The 19,611-nt window shown below is 46.0% G+C and overlaps 1 protein-coding gene and 1 pseudogene across 3 annotated transcripts in view; both read left to right on the forward strand.

Moving 5' to 3' along the window:
* The window catches only part of PDZD2 (PDZ domain containing 2), a 480,171-nt gene that overhangs the window by 205,261 nt on the left and 255,299 nt on the right, over window positions 1–19,611 (forward strand). The window lies entirely within an intron of this gene.
* Window positions 8,703–14,069, forward strand: LOC126957019 (60S ribosomal protein L5-like; annotated as a pseudogene).

The raw sequence follows: 19,611 nt of genomic DNA on the forward strand, positions 1-19,611 counted from the left end.
ACATGGCAAAACCCCATGATATGGTTTGGCTGTGTCCCCACCCATATCTCATCTTGAATTGCAGTTCCTATAATCCCCATGTGGAGTGGGAGAGACCTGGTGGGAGGTAATTGAATAATGGGAGCAGTTAACCCCCTGCTGCTGTTCTCCTGACAGTGAGCTCTCACGAGATCTGATGGTTATTTATTTATTTATTTATTTAGAGACAGAGTCTCGCTCTGTCACCCAGGCTGGAGTGCGGTGGCATGATCTCGGCTCGCTGCAAGCTTTGCCCTCCGGTTCACACCATTCTCCTGCCTCAGCTTCCTGAGCAGCTGGGACTACAGGTGCCTGCCACCATGCCCAGCTAATTTTTGTATTTTTAATAGAGATGGGGTTTCACTGTGTTAGCCAGGATGGTCTTGATCTCTTGACCTCGTGATCCTCCCGCCTCGGCCTCCCAAAGTGCTGGGATTACAGGCGTGAGCCACTGCGCCCAGCCAAGATCTGATGGTTTTACAAGGGGTTTTTCCATCTTTGCTCAGCACTTCTCCTTCTTGCCATCATGTGAAGAAGGATATGTTTGCTTCCCCTTCTGCAATGATTGTAAGTTTCCTGAGGCCCCCCTAGCCATGTGGAACTGTGAGCCAATTAAACCTCTTTCCTTTATAAATTACCCATTCCCAGGCAGTTCTTCAGAGCAGCATGAGAATGGACTAGTATACCCTGTATCTACCAAAAAATACAGAAATTAGCTAGGCATGGTGGCATGCACCTGTACTCCCAGCTACTCAGAATGCTGAGGTGTGAGGATCACCTGAGCCTAGGGAAGCAGGGAGGTTGAGACTGCAGTGAGCCATGATCATGCCAATGCACTCCAGCCTGGGTGAGACCGTGTTTAAAACAAAAACAAAAAAAACCTCATTTTATTCCGAAGATTTCTTTGGTTGGGGAAAAAAAAACCCTGAAAGTTTAATTACAATGGGCCTTGCAAATGCTATTTATTAGTCATTTTCATTAGATAGATAGATAGATAGATAGATAGATAGATAGATAGATAGACAGATAGATAGTCTAGAGGTCTTTTATTTTTTTAACAGCTATTATGCCATGAATTCATAGGGAACGGGTTCCAGCAGCTCAGGCTACTTCCCATTGGTTCTCACAAAATGTGCTTCTCTGAGTGGAGCAGGATGGCGCTTCAGTTGAACCCAGTTACCTTTCTCTTTGGCTTCTTTCTTTTTCTGATCATTTTCCTCACACGTTTCAGGAACCTATCTCGACTCTTAGAGTGCTTAATGTCCTCAATATGCACATTAATTCTCTTGGCAAGAATCTCGCCCTTAACTTGTTTGTTTACGACAGTGCCAACAGCATGCTGGGGAACATTGTAGACTCTTCCAGTTTTGCTATGGTAACACCTGTGGGGCGTTCCTTTTTGAACATTACTCATTGCCTTGATGCCTACAATATCAGCTTTCTTATAGATTCCCATATACATGGCCAAAGGAATAACTCTATGTTTTCTTAAAGGCCTGGAGAACATACCGGGTACCTCTCCTCTTTCCCTTTGTGTTAGTCATTTTGGCGAATTACTGGAGGATGGCAGTTCAACTCATTATGTTTTTGAAGCCTCATTTTGGTTTATGTTTTAAAGTATGTTATCAAAAGGAAAAACATTTAAATTATAAAAGCACTATCTACTCAATTCAGTAAGGCATCCAGTGGTGGTATGTCGCTAATATCTCGTCTATTTTGTCCTGAACTTTCTCCATGCACACGTGTACACATGCGCACATACACAAACACACACATCTACAAGAATGGTTTGGTTGGGCTACACACATCTGTGGGTATGAAGTTAATGAGTCCTGATTCCACTACTTAACAAATGTGTGACCTTGGGTTATTTCTTAACCCCACTAAGCCAGACTTTCCCTAACTATAAAATGGAATTAAGAACAATACCCAGCCAGGTGTGGTGGCTCACACCTGTAATCCCAGCACTTTGGGAGGCCGAGGTGGGCGGATCACTAGGTCAAGAGATCGAAACCATCCTGGCTGACATGGTGAAACTCCGTCTCTACTAAAAATATAAAAATTAGCCAGACGTGGTGGTGGGCACCTGTAATCCCAGCTACTGGGGAGGTGGAGGCAGGAGAATCACTTGAACCCAGGAGGCGGAGGTTGCAGTGAGCCAAGATTGCAACACTGCACTCCGGCCTGGCAACAGAGCGAGACTTGTCTCAAAAAAAAGAAAAAACAAAAGAACAATACCTGGCCAGGCGCGGTGGCTCACACCTGTAATCCCAGCACTTTAGGAGGCTGAGGCAAGCAGATCATGAGGTCAGGAGTTTGAGACCAGCCTGGCCAATATGGTGAACCCCCATCTCTACTAAAAATACAAAAATTAGACAGGCATGGTGGTGCGTGCCTGTAGTCCCAGCAACTCGAGAGGCTGAGGCAGGAGAATTGCTTGAACCCAGGAGGCAGAGGTTGCCGTGAGCCGAGATCATGCCATTGCACTCCAGCCTGGGTAACAGAGCAAGACTCCATCTCAAAAAAAAAAAAAAAAAAAAGAACAATACCTAACTCCTAAGGCGATGAGAGACGAAATGAGGATCTGCATGTGAAGGCTTATCACGGGGACTGACATGCCATGAACACTTAATGAAGGTGAGCCGTTAATTTGTAACTTTCTCTTGTCACTTTAAAAAAACATAGCTTGATAAGCCTTTTGGTAGCTTTGAAAAACTACCAGTTCTCCTCCATTTCATCCCTGTCTTAGCAGGGATTTGCATATATATTTGAACTCTTCTACACAAGTTAGAATCCTGAACCTACAATTACAGTCATTGTTAATATAATGTTTATGCACACTTACAGTTATTTGCCAGCTCATTCTAGCTCGTAACACCTCTGCGACGTAATTGTCATTATCCCCAGTTACAAAGGAGAGAATCCAGGCTGGTAAAGGAGGGCTGAGATCTAAATCCTGGCCTCCTGGCTCCACAGCCTCTGTTCTTCTCACCCGGCCACTCATTCTGACACAGCCCATCCCCAGTCAACAGCACAGCCTTCCAAAGGCACTGGGATAAGTCTGAAAGCAGTTTCCTGGCCCGAATTTGACTGGTTCCTGATAGAGCAACTGCTATCTGCTAGGCAGGGAAGGCCCCCTGGACCAGAAATCAAGAAACCTGGGTTCCTGGAAGTTCCCACATCCTTCTCACAGTTTCATCACTTGTGGAGTAGGTATAATAATATCGATCATTCCTTCCTTGTGGGATGAAGTGATAGCCAGATAAAAGTGATGATAATACTAACAATATGACAGGAGTTTAAGAAGGTATAGAAGTCTTTTGTGACTCTGTACTGATACTTTTATGACTAATTACTAATACTTTCATTACTAGTTACTATGAACCAATAATAATGAAAGTTTTTGGTTTTTTTACTACCCCTGTTTTTTTCTTTTTTCTTTTTGAGACAGAGTTTTGCTTTTGTTGCCCAGGCTGGAGTGCAATGGTGCGATCTTGGCTCACTGCCACCTCTGCCTCCTGGGTTCAAGTGATTCTCCTGTCTCAGCCTCCAGGGTAGCTGGGATTACAGGCATGCACCACCACACCCGGCTAATTTGTATTTTTAGTAGAAACAGGGTTTCACCATGTTGGTCAGGCTGGTCTCGAACCCTGACTCAGGTGATCCTCCCACCTCAGCCTCCCAAATCACGCTGGGATTACAGGCGTGAGCCACCACGCATGGCCTACCACCCTTGTTTTTAATGATATTCTTCATGACTCTGGTAATTCAGTGTTTTCTCACCCTGGGCATATTAACAACAACTTTTTTTTTTTTTTTTTTTTAGATGGAGTTTTGCTGTGTCACCCAGGCTGGAGTGCAGTGGCACAGTCTCAGCTCACTGCAACCTCCACCTCCTGGGTTCAAGCAGCTCTCCTGCCTCAGCCGCTCAAGTAGCTGGGATTACAGGTGCCCACCACAATGCCCAGCTAATTTTTGTATTTTTAGTAGAGATGGGGTTTCACCATGTTGGCCAGGCTGGTCTCAAATTCCTGACCTCTAGTGTCTGCCTGCCTTAGCCTCCCACAGTGCTGGGATTACAGGCATGAGCCACCGCGCCCAGCCATTAACAACTTTCTCTTGATCTCATCATGTCCTTCATTCCATGTTAACCAGCCTGCCCGAGTTTCCACCAGATCTTCCTTGCTACCCTGGTTCCCTCTCCGAGTCTCCCCCACAGTGCTCCATGTGTAAACTGGAAAGTAGTCATAGCAGGGTTACAGCTCCCCTTCATACCCTTCCCTTGCAGACATGCATTTATAAATGGCCTGAACTCCACCCTCCTTGGGGTTAAAGTGAGGTGGGCCTTTTGTACAGTGCCACGTGTAAACAATGTGGCTTTTGAGATGGCCCCTAAAGCCTGGAGAGGAAGCCACGTTTTTCATTTGTGAGAAAATTATTCAAGGTTCTATCTGGTCCTTTGCTTTTCCCAACTAGGAGCTTTTTCAGCTTATGGAGAGCAGTGGTAAGACCAGGTAAGATCAGAACTGAGGCTGGAGTCCTAAAGTTGCTTTTCTGGAGGATTTCCTAGAGTTGGAGAACAGGGAATAATTAGAAAGGGGCATCTGATCCTTGAGGTCAATTTGGAAGAATTGAGGGAGCTACCTACCCTCAATTCAGTGTTTCCTGAATGTGGTTCATTGACTTGTAAAGAGGAGACATTTTGATATATCATTATAAGAGAGCAAGTCAAGGTGAAGCACTCAATTGAATGGTAATTGCTTGGGAAGGGAAGAAGGGTCAAAGTGGTTGAACTTAATGATGCAAAAAGAATGATCATGAGAAAGAGAATTATAAACAGAGTGAGAGAGGTTAGGCAAAGGTGAGGGACTTCAAGTCAGCTATAAAGAAAATGATTAAAAACCTATTCTTGGAAGCAGATGTCCATCAGATTGAGAAACAGAGACCACAAAGGAATATCTTCAAGCTTCTCAACTTTTGACAATGTGCATATGTTTTGTTTACCATATATTTACCTCTTACTGAGTATAGAAATGACTTTTGTCAAGACCAGTAGTAAGGACTTGGTTGTTATAAAATAAGATTGTCAGATTTAGTAAATGAAAAATTCCATGTGATTTTTGGGATCTACTTGGAGTAAAATAATTACTCATTTTTCATCTGCGATTCAAATTTAACTGGGTCTCCTGTATTTTATCTGGCAATGTTAGTATAAACCTGTGTAAGGAAAGGCACCAGCCCCTGCTAGATGAAGGTTTGCAGGGGAAAGGAACAGCCTCTGGGATACTATCCAGCTTTAACTCTCCTTTATGGAAGGCCCTTCATGGTAACACAGCACTCACTATTATAAAGCCATCTGGCAGGGCCGGGTGTGGGCCCGGCCTAGAGGTGAGCAATGGCTGTAATTGATTTTATGCTTCTGAGTTGACGTTGCCCAATGCCCAGTTCTCAGGGATAGGTCAAAGCAGAAGACCTCTGTGAGCGAGAACAAGTTTCTTTGGTGCAAGAAACAGGGCAAGGGGAATGTATTAGTCCGTTTTCACACTGCTCTAAAGAAATACCCGAGACTGGGTAATTTACACAGGAAAGAGGTATAATTGATTCACAGTTCTGCATGGCTGGTGGGGGGAGTGCAGGAAATGTACAATCATGGCAGAAGGCAAAGGAGAAGCAAGTACCCTCTTCACAAGGAGCCAGGAAAAAGAGCGAAGGGGGAAGAGCCCCTTGTAAAACCATCAGATTTCACGAGAACTCACTCACTATCATGAGAACAGCATGGGGGAACCACCCCCATGATCCAATCACCTCCCACCAGGTTCCCTCCCCTGACACATGGGGAGTACATTTTGAGATGAGATTTGGATGGGGACACAGCCAAACCATGTCAGGGAAGATGGAGCAGGTACAGGCAAGGGTGCTTTTGTCTTATGCCTTGGAAGAGAACCCATGGAAAAATCGTTATCCTATGCAATTGACAGGAATATGTATTAATAGGATTAAGGTTGGGTAAGATTCTGTATCCAGTTAGTAGGAGTTCATGAATGCTTCTTGCAGGTGGGGGGACTCTTTTATTTTGTTTTATTTTATTTTATTTTATATTTTATTTTGAGACATAGGCTTACTCTATTACCTAGGCTGGAGTACAGTGGCATGATCTCAGCTCACTGCAACCTCTTCCTCCCAGTTTCAAGCGATTCACCTGCTTCAGCCTCCTGAGTAGCTGGGATTACAGGTGTGTGCCACCACGCCCAGCTAATTTTTGTATTTTTAGTAGAGATGGGGTTTCACCATGTTGGCCAGACTGGTCTCAAACTCCCGATGTCAGGTGATTGGCCCGCCTTGGCCTGCCTAAGTGCTGGGATTACAGGCGTGAGCCACTGCACCCAGCCTGTTTTATTTTATTTTCAAATAAAACAATAAAATATTGTGTTTTCTAAAAAGTAAACAGGATATCAGATGGGAGGGAGTAACCACTCCACACAAGTCAGATCACCACTAGAAAACTTTCAAGATGTTTGGGAAGGGGGCTCTTTAAGCCAAGTCCAGGTCTTGACTGGCTGAAATACTGGAATAAGCTGGGCGACAGTGGGAGGAAAGGGCAGTGTAAGATATTTAGGGGGCTGTGAAGACTAGATTCAAAGTCTATGCTTTATATGAAAGGAAGTGAGCAGCACGCTATACCTTGGAGCAACTCAGTGTAAAAGGAGTACAGTAATTGGTGAAAAGAAATTGCTGCAGGCAGCAACGGCAGAGAGGATGCGGAAGGGGTGAGGACGGGGGCCTAGTGGTGAGGAATCTAGCAAAAGGAAATTATTTTTGTACATAAGGAATTCTATTGTTCAACATGCACCAGCCAACCCTTTACTGAGAACTTTATCACCTGTGGCCTCTGAGGATCCAGAGATGAGTGAATTCCAGTATCTGCCCTCAAGGGATTGACAATCTAGGAGAAGGAGAGAGCCTGTAAACAGAGCAACTCTGGAGTTTTATTTGACAAAAGGGAAGTGCTGGCCCACAGCGAGTCACTTTGGCCAGGCACCATCTTTTCCTGCCTGGATTCATGTGACAGCTTCCTCACCCCTCTTTCAACCTCTGCCCAGCTGGTCTTCTGGGAAGCACTCCTCCTTGAATTCAGTGTAATCTCTCTCTCTCTCTCTCTCTCTCTCTCTACTTTTTGAGATGGAGTTTCTCTCTCTCTCTCTCTTCTTTTTTGAGATGGAGTTTCACTCTTGTTGCCCAGGCTGGAGTGCAATGGTGCGATCTCAGCTCCCTGTGATCTCCGCCTCCTGGGTTCAAGCAATTCTCCTGTCTCAGCCTCCTGAGTACCTGGGATTACAGGCACCTGCCACCATGCCCAGCTAATTTTTGTATTTTTGATAGAGACAGGGTTTCACTGTGTTGGATAGGCTGGTCTCGTACTCCTGACCTCAAGCTATCTGCCCGCATTGGCCTCCCAAAGTGCTTGGATCACAGGCGTCAGCCACTGCGCCCAGCCCAAAATATTTTAAAGTAAGTTTCAAAAAATAAAGAGTCAGTAGGGACATTCCAGGCAAGGTGATGGCCATCAGAAAAGTTCATGAGTGAATTCACAGGTTGTCTTTTCTTGGTGTGAGCTGAGTCCATGTAAATGGATGTCTGGGAACTTAAGTGTCAGAGATTCTTTTTCATTAAGGGCTGCATGAGTGAACTGATGTCTTTCTTCATCTGTACAATGGGGATAATAGTGTCTGCCACATGGGCTTTTGGGGGAGGATTAAAAGCAAATTTAGCGGATCATGAGGGCAGGAGATCGAGACCATCCTGGCTAACATGATGAAACCCTGTCTCTACTAAAAATAAGAATTAGTTGGGTGTGGTGGGCGCCTGTAGTACCAGCTACTAGGGAGGCTGAGGCAGGAGAACGGCGTGAACCCGGGAGGCGGAGCTTGCAGTGAGCCAAGATCGCGCCATTGCACTCCAGCCTGGGCAACAGAGCCAGACTCCATCTCAAAAAAAAAAAAAAAAAAAAAAAAAAAAGCATGATGCCTGAGACGTAGTTAATGTCCAGTCAACATTAACTGTGGTTATTTTTACTGTTGTTATTGTTAATATTAGAGTGCAAATAGTTGTTTTCCCATTGCCTAGTTCTGTACCCGATTTATAGTAGGCATTCAATACGTAGTTGCAGGAACGAATGCATTTGAGTCTCTTGATTTGTACTCATTTGTTCAACAAATATGTATTGGGCACTTGTATATGCTAGGCATAGTTCTAGGGCCTGGGAATAAAACAGTGTGGGTCCATGTCACCTTTCCCTAAAAGAGCTTAATGTCTACAAGGGTAAGCAGACAGATGGATGGGCAGTGGGGATGCTACTTGGGCACCAAGGAGGGCTCTGAATATGTTCTAGGGAAGGGGTCACCTTCTCCCTAGAGAAAGTGCTATCTAAACTGAGTCCTGAGAGGTGAGTAGGAATTGGCAGGTGATAGTGGTTACAGTGGGAAGGACAACCTCAGTTTCAGTATGTTCAGAGGCCCAAGGTAAGAAAGAACCTGTCTTGTTATGCACAGCTTGGGCAGGTGGTTTAATTCAGGACATCTCCCAGAGATGCTTCAAGATGACTAGACACTACAGTTCAGTTTTACATTTTCTCATATACAACTGCACACAAATTATTCATGTTTTCAAGACTGTGAAAGGTAGAAATGGAAGAAGATATTGTTACCACGTAAGTAGAATGGGAGATGAGAAGAATTCTCTCTCTCTTTCTCTCTCTCCATCAGATGCCAGTAAGCAATCAGACTATCAAATATATCCAGACATTGCCAAATGTCCCTGCAGGGGTAGGGAAAGGGTGTGTAAAATAACACCTGATTGAGAATCACTGGCTTACAATATCAGGCATCATCCTAGACACTCAGCCTCTCCTCCTCAACAAGCCTTTAAGGCAGATGGTTTAAATATAAGGACAGGAAATGTCAAATGACCTACCCAGAATCTCATGGATAATCATTATGGGATCTGGACTTTAAACCCAGGTGTTTCTTATTCCACTACATCTCCACACTGCCATATCACACACAGTTCCAACACCAAAGGAACTTCAGAGCTATCTGGAGAAGTGTGGTGTGAACCAAGTAAGTTTCAGTGTGTTCCCTGGAGAATGCGTGATGTGAGCACTCAGAAGAGAGAGGTAACAATGGGAGGGAGGTCAGGGAACATGTCCTGCAGAGATTAGAATGTTCTTTGCATATTTGTGGGCAAACAGTGAGTTTGTGCAGGGAAGTAGCAGGAAGTAAGATCTGGACAGACAGCATTGGGTAGCAGTTAAGAGCAAACACTGGTTCCAAATAGACTCTCAGTTCCAGCTCCTCTACTTATTAGTTGTATGACCATGAGCTACTTAGGTAATCTTGTCCAGTTTCATTGCCTATAAAATGGGTTGCTGTAATAATAGTACATATTCTAAGATTGTTAAAAGGATTTAATGACCTAATATATAAAAGACTTAGAACAGGTCTTGGCATCCTGTATATGTTCGATAGATGCTAGCTACTTAGTACCTGGTTCTGTTGGACTTCAGATAGAGTTTAGAATCTATATTGTAAATAATAGCAGCTTTTGAATCAAGGCCTGCAAAGATGTTCCATAGGTACCACAATCTCCCTTCCTGTGTGCACTGGAAGATCACAAATTAGTGTATCTTTGGGTCAGAAACCAGTCTCTGGTTCCATCTGATTCCATGAACTGTTCTGTTCCTAGGGATCTATGTGAAATGGTTCAGCCCCTCTGTGGTGGCTTTGGGTTTGAAGCATTTTGTTTGTTTGGTTGGTTTTTTTGTTGTTGTTGTTGTTGTTTTTTAGATGGAGTCTCGCTCTGTTGCTCAGGCTGGAGTACAGTGGTGCAATCTCGCCTCACTGCAACCACCGCCTCCCAGATTCAAGTGATTCTCCTGCCTCAGCCTCCCAAGCAGCTGGGATTACAGGCGTGCACCACTGCACTCGGCTAATTTTTTGTATTTTTAGTAGAGACAAGGTTTCACCATGTTGGCCAGGCTGGTCTCAAACTCCTGACCTCAGGTGATCCACCCACTTTGGCCTCCCAAAGTGCTGGGATTAGAGGCATGAGCCACCACGCCTGGTCGGGTTTGAAGCATTGAGGACATCTTCCCAACAGAGCTGCAAAGAGGGAAAGAGACATGGACATCTGTTCAGACTTCATTCACTCATCCATCCATTCACTCAACATTTACTGAATACCTTTTTAATTCTGGGCATCATGTTTCCATTAACTACATCTGGAACACCAATAAGTCACCACCCCGCCTGTGTGTCAGCCGAAAGTTGATTGGATAGAATTGTCATTGTTTAGTTTCAGGGCAATTCAAAGTTATATTTGTGGATTGTGTCAGAATCCTGAGGTTTTTTCTCGTGCTTTGCTTGGTGCCACTGCTGGGCCTTGTGTTTGTGGAGAGCTGGTGGCCCTGGATGTGGTCAGGGATCTTCTCCTGGGAATTTCCGCTTTCTTCCTCTCTTCAGCTGTTTATAGCTGCATAAGGTTTAGATCTGTTAGCAAACACTTGTATAATTATGCCCCTCTCTGTTTACAGATTCAGGATAAATTGTCCTAATGGGAAAATATCTGTCCTTTAGAGTAATTTGGATCAAGGCTTTTTATTTTTTGTTTGTGTCTGCTTCACTTGCCTTTCTAAAAATCATTTTGCTGTCTGTTTCACTCATGAATCATCTACTGTTGATACACAACAGCACTCAATAAACCTCGTTAAAAATCTTGTCTTGATCTCAAAGTAGTTGACCTTAGGGAAAAATGCGACCCATCCATATGCTGTCTCATAGATACTGAATTGAAGGAAACATTGGATTGTAAGGCTCTTTGGGGACATCTGATAAGAAGCCCACAGAAATGACCAGCCAGAGGTCTGTGTTGAGCTGTGACATGAGTCTCTGTTCTGTAGCGCGGGGTTTGTTAAAGCTGTCAGGAATAAAGCCTACTTTAAAAGATACCAAGTGAAATTTAGAAGACGACAAGAGGGTGAAACTGATTACTATGCTAAGAAACGCTTGGTGATAGAGGATAAAAATAAGTACAACACACCCAAATACAGGATGAGAGTTCGCGTAACAGAGATCTCATTTGTCAGATTGCTTATGCCCATGTAGAAGGGGATATGATAGTCTGCACAGCTTATGCACACAAACTGCCAAAATCTGGTGTGAAGGTTGGCTGACAGATTCTGCTGCAGCATATTGTACTGGCCTGCCTCTGGCCCGCAGGCTTCTCAGTAGGTTTGGCATGAGCAAGATCTAGGAAGGCCAAGTGGAGGTGACTGGAGATGAATACAAGGTGGAAAGCATTGATGGCCAGCCAGGTGCCTTTACCTGCTATTTGGATGCAGGCCTTGCCAGAACTACCACTGACAATACAGTTTTGGAGGCCCCGAAGGAAGCTGGGAATGGAGGCTTGTCTATTCCTTGCAGTACCAGACGATTTCCTGGTTACGATTCTGAAAGCAACGAATTTAATGTAGAAGTGCATTGGAAACACATCATGTGTCAGAATGTTGCCGATCACATGCGTGACCTAATGGAAGATGAAGATGCTTACCAGAAACCGTTCTCTCAATACATGAAGAACAGTGTAACTCCAGACATGATGCGGATGTATAAGAAGGCTCACGCTGCTCTGCAAGAGAATCTAGTCTAAGAGAAGAAGCCCAAGAAAGAAGTTGAAAAGCAGAGGTGGAACTATCCCAAATGTCCCTTGCCCAGAAGAAAGATCAGGTAGCTCAAAAGTAGGCAAGCTTCCTCAGAGCTCAGAAGCAGGCTGCTGAGACCCAAACCAAACAATTTTCTATGAAGAGTTTTCAGATAAAGACAATCAACTTACTGACTAATCAGCTGAAGAAAAAGAAAAAGGAAATGACTGACCAGAGCCTTGACCACCATGCTGGAAACCTCATTTCAGTTCATGTGTTTTAGGGCATCACAATCACAAAGCATTTGTATTCATTCATCCCACAGTCACAGAAGACCTACTATATGCAAAGTTAGATTATAACTGAATAAATGTATAAAGGTGAACCTTGATTTGAATTCTTCAGCTTTGTGGGAGATAGCAATGCACCCCTCCTATCAGAAAGGGCCAGGCGCAGTGGCTCAAGGCTATAATCCCTGCACTTTGGGAGACCGAGGTAGGCAGATCACCTGAGATCAGGAGTTTGAGACCAGTCTGGCCAACATGGTGAAACCCTGTCTCTACTAAAAATACAAAAACCAGCTGGGTGTGGTGGCAGGTACCTGTAATCCCAGCTACTCGGGAGGCTGAGGCAGGAGAATCGCTTGAACCCTGGAGGTGGAGGTTGCAGTGAGCCAAGATAGTGCCTTTGCACTCCAGCCTGGGCAACAGAGCAAGACTCTGTCAACATAAAACAAAAAAAGGCCGGGCGCCGTGGCTCACGCCTGTAATCCCAGCACTTTGGGAGGCCAAGGCGGGCAGATCACGAGGTCAAGAGATCGAGACCATCCTGGCTAACATGGTGAAACCCTGTCTCTACTAAAAACACAAAAAATTAAATGGGCATTGTGGTGGGTGCCTATAGTCCCAGCTCTTCGGGAGGCTGAGGCAGGAGAAGGGTGTGAACCCAGGAGGTGGAGCTTGCAGTGAGCCGAGATCGCGCCATGAATTCTTTTTGCAATGTTTCCTCCCTCTGAATAGCTACAAATACCTAATGATAAGAGGCAGTGGTGTAATGATTAAGCACACCCTTTTGAGTCAGACCAAATGGGTTTGAATCAGGACTCCATTTATTAACCGTGTTACTTAACCTCATTGTGACTCAGTTTCCTTGTGTTAGAATAAGACTAATAATTATACCCACTTCACAGGGCTACTGCCAAAAAACTGAGATAATCTATATAAAGTACTTAGCACAGTGCCCAATATAATTACAGTAAGAGCTTACTAAGTCATAACTATTATTATCATTATCATCATCAACTAATTATTTAGACCCATTAAAAAGCAATACGTCTTGTACACAGAACAGGAGTGAAGCTATGAAATATACTTATCAGGCTGGACGCAGTGGCTCACGCCTGTAATCCTAGCAGTTTGGGAGGCCGAGGTGGGTGGATCACTTGAGGTCAGGAGTTCGAGATCTGCCTGACCAACATGGTGAAATTCTGTCTCTACTAAAAATGCAAAAATTAGCCAGGTGTGCTGGTACGCGCCTGTGGTCCCAGCTACTCTGGAGGCTGAGGCAGAAGAATTGCTTGAACCCGGGAGGTGGAGGTTGCAGTGAGCCGAGATTGTGCCATTGCACTCCAACCTGGGTGACAGAGCGAGACTCCATCTCTCTCTCTCTATGTATATATATATACACACACTTATCATCTAGTCAGTGTCCACAGTTGGGCATATTCTTAGCGATGCCCATCCTAATAAAGAAAACAAAGGTCCGATGTTTTGCGGGAATGTTACATTCTCACGGCAACTTGTTTGTGAGTTAGGGAACATAGAGGTTCAGGATCTTTACTCCCACATATGATGGAATAACAGTGGAACGCTGTAGTTCTAGAAGGGAATAGAAGGAGTTTTCTAGCCTCACTTCTGCTTAAACATGCAAAACTGTCACTTAGGATGGAGTCCGATACATGAAGATTGCACAGTGATACCAGATGAGACTATCCTAAGGTTAAGTCAGTTACCATTAGGATTGAGCAAGTCATCTTTACATTGTATCCAAATCCTTTTTTTTTTTTTTTTTTTTTTTTTTTGAGACGGAGTGTCACTCTGTAGCCCAGGCTGGAGTGCAGTGGCGCCATCTCGGCTCACTGCAAGCTCCGCCTCTTGGGTTCAAGTGATTCTTCTGCCTCAGCCTCCTGAGTAGCTGGGACTACAGGCGCCTGCCACCATGCCTGGCTAATTTTTTGTATTTTTAGTAGAGACAGGGTTTCACCGTGTTAGCCAGGATGGTCTCCATCTCCTGACCTCGTGATCCGCCCGCCTCAGCCTCCCAAAGTGCTGGGATTACAGAAATGAGCCACTGCGCCTGGCCTCCCAAATTCTTTTTTTTTGTTGTTTTTTTGAGACGGAGTCTGGCTCTGTTGCCCAGGCTGGAGTGCAGTGGCCGGATCTCAGCTCACTGCAAGCTCCGCCTCCCGGGTTCACGCCATTCTCCTGCCTCAGCCTCCCGAGTAGCTGGGAGTACAGGCGCCCGCCACCTCGCCCGGCTAATTTTTTTTGTATTTTAGTAGAGACGGGGTTTCACCGTGTTAGCCAGGATGGTCTTGATCTCCTGAACTCATGATCCGCCCATCTCGGCCTCCCAAAGTGCTGGGATTACAGGCTTGAGCCACCGCGCCCGGCCATGGCCTCCCAAATTTTAACGTTGTATTTTGAATCTCTTACCTCTTTTGTCCTCTGTAGAGATGATGAACAGCTGGTCGGTATCCTCTTTATAATAACCCTTCAAGTAGGAAAAGGCTGTTAAGTTTGCTTTAGGTACTTTTTTTCACTCTAGACTAAACAACTCCAAATCCTTTAACCTCCCCTCGTAGGTTCTATTTTCTGTCTCTTTAATCATTTAGGTTCTCCTTTGGAACCTTTCCAGTGTCTCCACATCTTCCTTACAATAAGAGGCATCAGACTGGACATTCCCCCCCACCCACCAGTAAGAGTCTGTCTGCTGTCAAATTCTTTATTATGGAGTAGGGAGAAGGGGGGCACTTCCCTTTCCTGTCAAACTCCCACCAACGTGAATTCACCCCAGCACTGCATTGCCTATTTCTTTTCAGTGCAACATGTAGATTCCTATTAAATGCATGATGTGCTGTGATCCTCACCTCTTTGTCAGTTTTTCTTGAATCTAGACATTAAGCCCCATTTGTGCCTGTCATTTTGATCATCACCCCTGAGGATACCACTTTGAAATCAGCCATCATGCTGAACTCTAAACTGTTTTTAATGAACCATTTCCTTAATGTGTGGAAGCTACTTTGGATTCTCTTAATGTATCAGCAGTTCTCACTCAAATTAATGTTATTTGTAGACTCTGGGTGTGCATATAGCAATTTCAAGTATTATTTAAACCAGACCCAAGACAAAATTGTAGACCACATTCTAAGCACCCCTTTGTTTACTGGGCCATTGATCTCTTTTCCAGACAGCAGTGAAACCCCGGTTAGGGAAAAGACGTACCAGATCGTATCTTTCTGGCCTGCTGATGAGAATGGCATATGCATGCGAAAGCTTTCCTGAAATTAAGGTATTATGCAGATGTGGTCACATTTTTTTTTTTCCCCCCTGAGATGGAGTCTTGCTCTGTTGCCCAGGCTGAAGTGTAGTGGCGTATTCTCGGCTCACTGCAACCTCTGCCTCCCAGGTTGAAGTGATTCTTGTGCCTCAGCCTCCCGAGTAGCTGGGATTATAGGTACCCACCACCACACCTGGCTAATTTCTATATTTTTAGTAGAGGGGTTTCACCATGTTGGGCAGGCTGGTCTTGAGCTCCTGACCTCGTGATCTGCCCGCCTTGGCCTCCCAAAGTGCTGGGATCATTGGCGTGAGCCACCGCGTCCAGCGTGTGGCCCCATTTTCAATTTCCAGCACTTACACGCCCCAAACTGAGCTTAGGCAACAAAGATGAGGACAGGGGCAGAATATTTCTTTGTATTATACTTAAAACCATACATTTATTTTTATTTTTTTAAAATTTATTTTCTTTATTTTTGAGACTGAGCATTGCTCTGTCACCCAGACTGGAGTGCAGTGGTGCAATGTCGGCTCAATGCAACCTCCACCTCCCGGGTTCAAGCGATTCTCCTTCCTCAGCTTCCCGAGTAGAACAGCTGGGACCACAGGCGCCCGCCACCACGCCTGGCTAATTTTTGTATTTTTAATAGAGATGGGGTTTCGCCATGTTGGCCAGGCTGCTCTCAAACTCCTGACGGTCTCAAGTGATCCACCCACCTTGGCCTCCTAAAGTGCTGGGATTACAGGCATGAGCCACTGCATGCCTGGACTGTATTATGTATTTATTTTATTTTTTTGAGTTGGAGTCTCACTCTGTAGCCCAGGCTGGAGTGCAGTGGTGGGATCTCGGCTCACTGCAAACTCCATGTTCCGGGTTCAAGCAATTCTCCTGCCTCAGCCTCCCTAGTAGCTGGGATTACAGGCGCCCACCACCACACTCAGCTAATTTTTGTATTTTTAGCAAAGATGGGGTTTCACCATGTTGATCAGGCTGGTTTTGAATGCCTGACCTCTAGTGATCCACCCACCTTGACCTCCCAAAGTGTTGGGATTACAGGCGTGAGCCACTGTGCCTGGCCCATACATTAAACAGCATTGATGTGCACATCATTAATTATGTACCTGGATTGAAGGAGTGGAGAAAGAAGTTAAAACATTGGGAAACTGTTGTGGAAAAAACACTCAGAAAGGAAGCGAAGGAGCACTGCTCAAATTATTATTAGAAAATTATTCAATTTGAACTTAACTCCCATAAAACATATAGGATGCTAATGAAAGACTACCACCTCTTGGCAGCAGAGTGGGAAAAGGGAAGGGGGAGGAGCCAACATTCACTGAGACCCTTATAATATATGTAAGCCAGACACTTTGTGTTAGAGCGCTCTAATACCCTTGGCTTTTTCTAAAATCATCAGCCTAGTTTGCTTTGACCTAGGAATTGTGATGTTTGGAGGACTGGCCTACAAAGCTTGTTCTCACTGGGCACATGTAGTATTCTCCTAAACTCCATGAGGTATTGTTGGTTGCAGTACCCAAACCTTCTTGAAATAAACCTTATCCTGGGGTTGTTTCCTTTTGGTTCTTCCAAAAGAGGAATACCATGACCTGACACTCCTTGCCTGTTTCTGGATTGGCTGTTGTGCCGACATGAATGAAGCAACTAGGGGTAATTCCAGGACTGGTAATGATAATTATTTACTATGTGCTCTGGGGCTGCTTCTGAGAGTGGGCAGATTTCCAGCCCAGGCTTGACATGGGTTGGCCCCTCCTGGGCTGTAATTACCCATTCCAGTGGCAGTAATGGTACTGGAATTGAAGCTTTCTTTTGCCTCCTCCATTATAATTAATTGCTTCGAATTCCACCAGATCTGTCTGTTGCAAAGCTCATTTACTTTTAGGGGCTGCTGGATGCCCACAACGAGGGCTTAGAGACAGAGGGGTGGAGTGGGACTGGGGTGTGACTCTAATATGAACCCCAAGGAGTGGAGTGTGTGCCTGCCTGTGCAAGTCCTGGGAGGGAGGCCCAGGGCTTGAGTGAGTTTGTTTGCACTGAGATTGGTGCCATCAACCCCAGGAACTCTCCATACCTCTAGCTCAGGTCTCTGGGAGCTCCACCCTGGATGCCTTTTGAAGCCAGGTGAAATGTGTTTTGAGCAGACATTCCATAAGGGCTTGGGGTTTGGCACCAGCGACGCTTTTACTTTTCAACAAGTGTCAGGAGTGGAAAAATGGAAGAGAATACAGCTGAACTTTTGAAAAGCAATGAAATGTGGGGTGACTCCCCCTCCCGCTGCCAGCCCCCGTCCCCTGCTTTAAGAAAAGCAAACACTCTTTTCCTGTCTTATTTGTGTTCCCATTAATTTAAGACAGGAAGCCTCAGTGGGTGTGATGTAAACAATTCGGCCTCGTGGTTCGGGCTTCCTCATCAGTTTGCAGCTGGAGCGATGGCTGCAGGGCCCTGACCCACTCAGGCCTCCTGGGGGAGGGCTTGTTGACTGAACCCCACAGAAGGTGGGAGGGGTAGGGGAGCGGGAGAAGGTATAAAGGAAATGCTTCAGTCGTGCAGTCACCGGCGATTGTAATTCAGTGGTGGTAACTTTGGTTACTCCAGTAGAAAGGCTCTGACCGGGGATTTCTGGAAAGTTCCCTGACATCCTGCCCCGTGCCATGGTTGTGATTTTAGCTGGGGGCTCCACCCCCGAAGGAACCCAGGCTGCCGCCGATTATGAAACGGAGTGGTCATGAAGTGAATTGATGTGGGGAGGTGGAGCTTCTTGCAGTGGCTCGGAGGGAGAACTTTTGGTGCAAGCGAGGGTCTAGGGTAGGGCGCTTTTTCCTCTAAGCTGCTCCGGGTTTGCCCCAGGAAGCTCCGAGCCCTCGGTGTAAACAAAGGTGTCTGGATGAGAAGCCCCAAACTCCCTGAAATCCTCCCCAGGGCGGTTTCCTTTTCCCGGCGAGGGGAGTGACCGGGGAGGGGATCCTGGAATGCTGTGGGGTTTTGACAAGTGAGCCGGGGAGTGGCGAGCCGAGTTTAGGATTGCATTACAGGCTTTTCCTAACCTCCTCCACCGCGGCGCGGAGGGAGGAGGGGGGTCCTCCCACAGACGTGGAGCGGGCGGAGAGCAGCCCTCGGGAAGTCCTGCAGGAGCTGCGTTCCAGGAGGGCAGCTGGCAGCCGCCCCAGGCCCCCGGGCCGCCTGCAGGTGATTAGGCTAATGAGCTGCCCCGGGGGCGCGGAGCCCGGCCCGGCGAGCGGATTACCCGGCGCCCAGCTGCTGCCGGCGGAGACTCCCAGGAGCTCCGGAGAGGGGGTCGGAGAGGAACCCTCTGAAGGTGACTTCAGAAGTGGAGGTAGGAAATCGGCTTCTCAGGCGAAAGCCTGAGGTTTCCCGGTCTGATCCAGGTTGGGGTGCAGATTGGGGCTGAATCCACAAATGTGGAGATTTAGCCACAGCCTCGGAGGCACGGAGCGGCCACCTAAGCGTCTGCCCTTCTCGTCTCCCGGATCACTGGGGTGTGTTGTTTTTAAAGTGGGGGATTTGCGTGTTGCGAGACGGTTTGTGTTCCTCGGGAGGACTAAGTGACTTGGAGCTGGTTTGTCAATGGCTGGACGGAAGGAGGCGCCCCGGGTGTGTGTGACGGACAGGGAAGGGGTGCGCCGAGGGGCAGGTAGTAGGGGGCTCCAGAGCCACGGCGGTTTCAGAACCTTGAGGGCTGTGCCGTTGAAGCCCCGGTAGGAGCGGGGGGGCATGGCAGCAGCCCGGGGAATCTGTCATACTGTCCCCATCCCTCGCTAGCAGGAGAATGAGGCGGAGCAAAGCTGCCTTCTCTACCCGCGGGAACTGTGGATGATCTCACACGAGGTCGTGATCGCCTTTGGGGATAGATCTTTGCCCCCAAATTACTAAACAATCTGCTTGGACAACAGCCCCACCACTGATTCACAAAATGTTTTGATTATGGGATCCACAAATCAAAGATATTTAAAGATACAGGGTGTTTGAAAAGAGTGACATTTTCTGTCCTGTAGCTCCTCTCTACTAGGTAGTTTATAAACACTACAAGTGAAATGAAGTCAGTCTTGTCTGGTGAGATGGAGGGAAAGAAGGAGGTAACTACAGCTGTCATCCTGGGAACCATGTCTGGGAGAAAAAGACTGAATGTAAACAGTAAACAAATGCTTTTCATAGAAATAGGCTAGGCTGAGTTTGATATCGTAAGGGGACATAATAAACTCTAATATAGAAATATCTTTAAATACATTTCTAATATTAAAATATATTTAATACAAATAAAATAGAGTAGTTTCAGACTTTGCATTCCTACTGTTTTGCAACTCTCA

This window comes from Macaca thibetana, chromosome 6 (genome assembly GCF_024542745.1).
Source record: "Macaca thibetana thibetana isolate TM-01 chromosome 6, ASM2454274v1, whole genome shotgun sequence".
Taxonomy (NCBI): Eukaryota; Metazoa; Chordata; class Mammalia; order Primates; family Cercopithecidae; genus Macaca; species Macaca thibetana.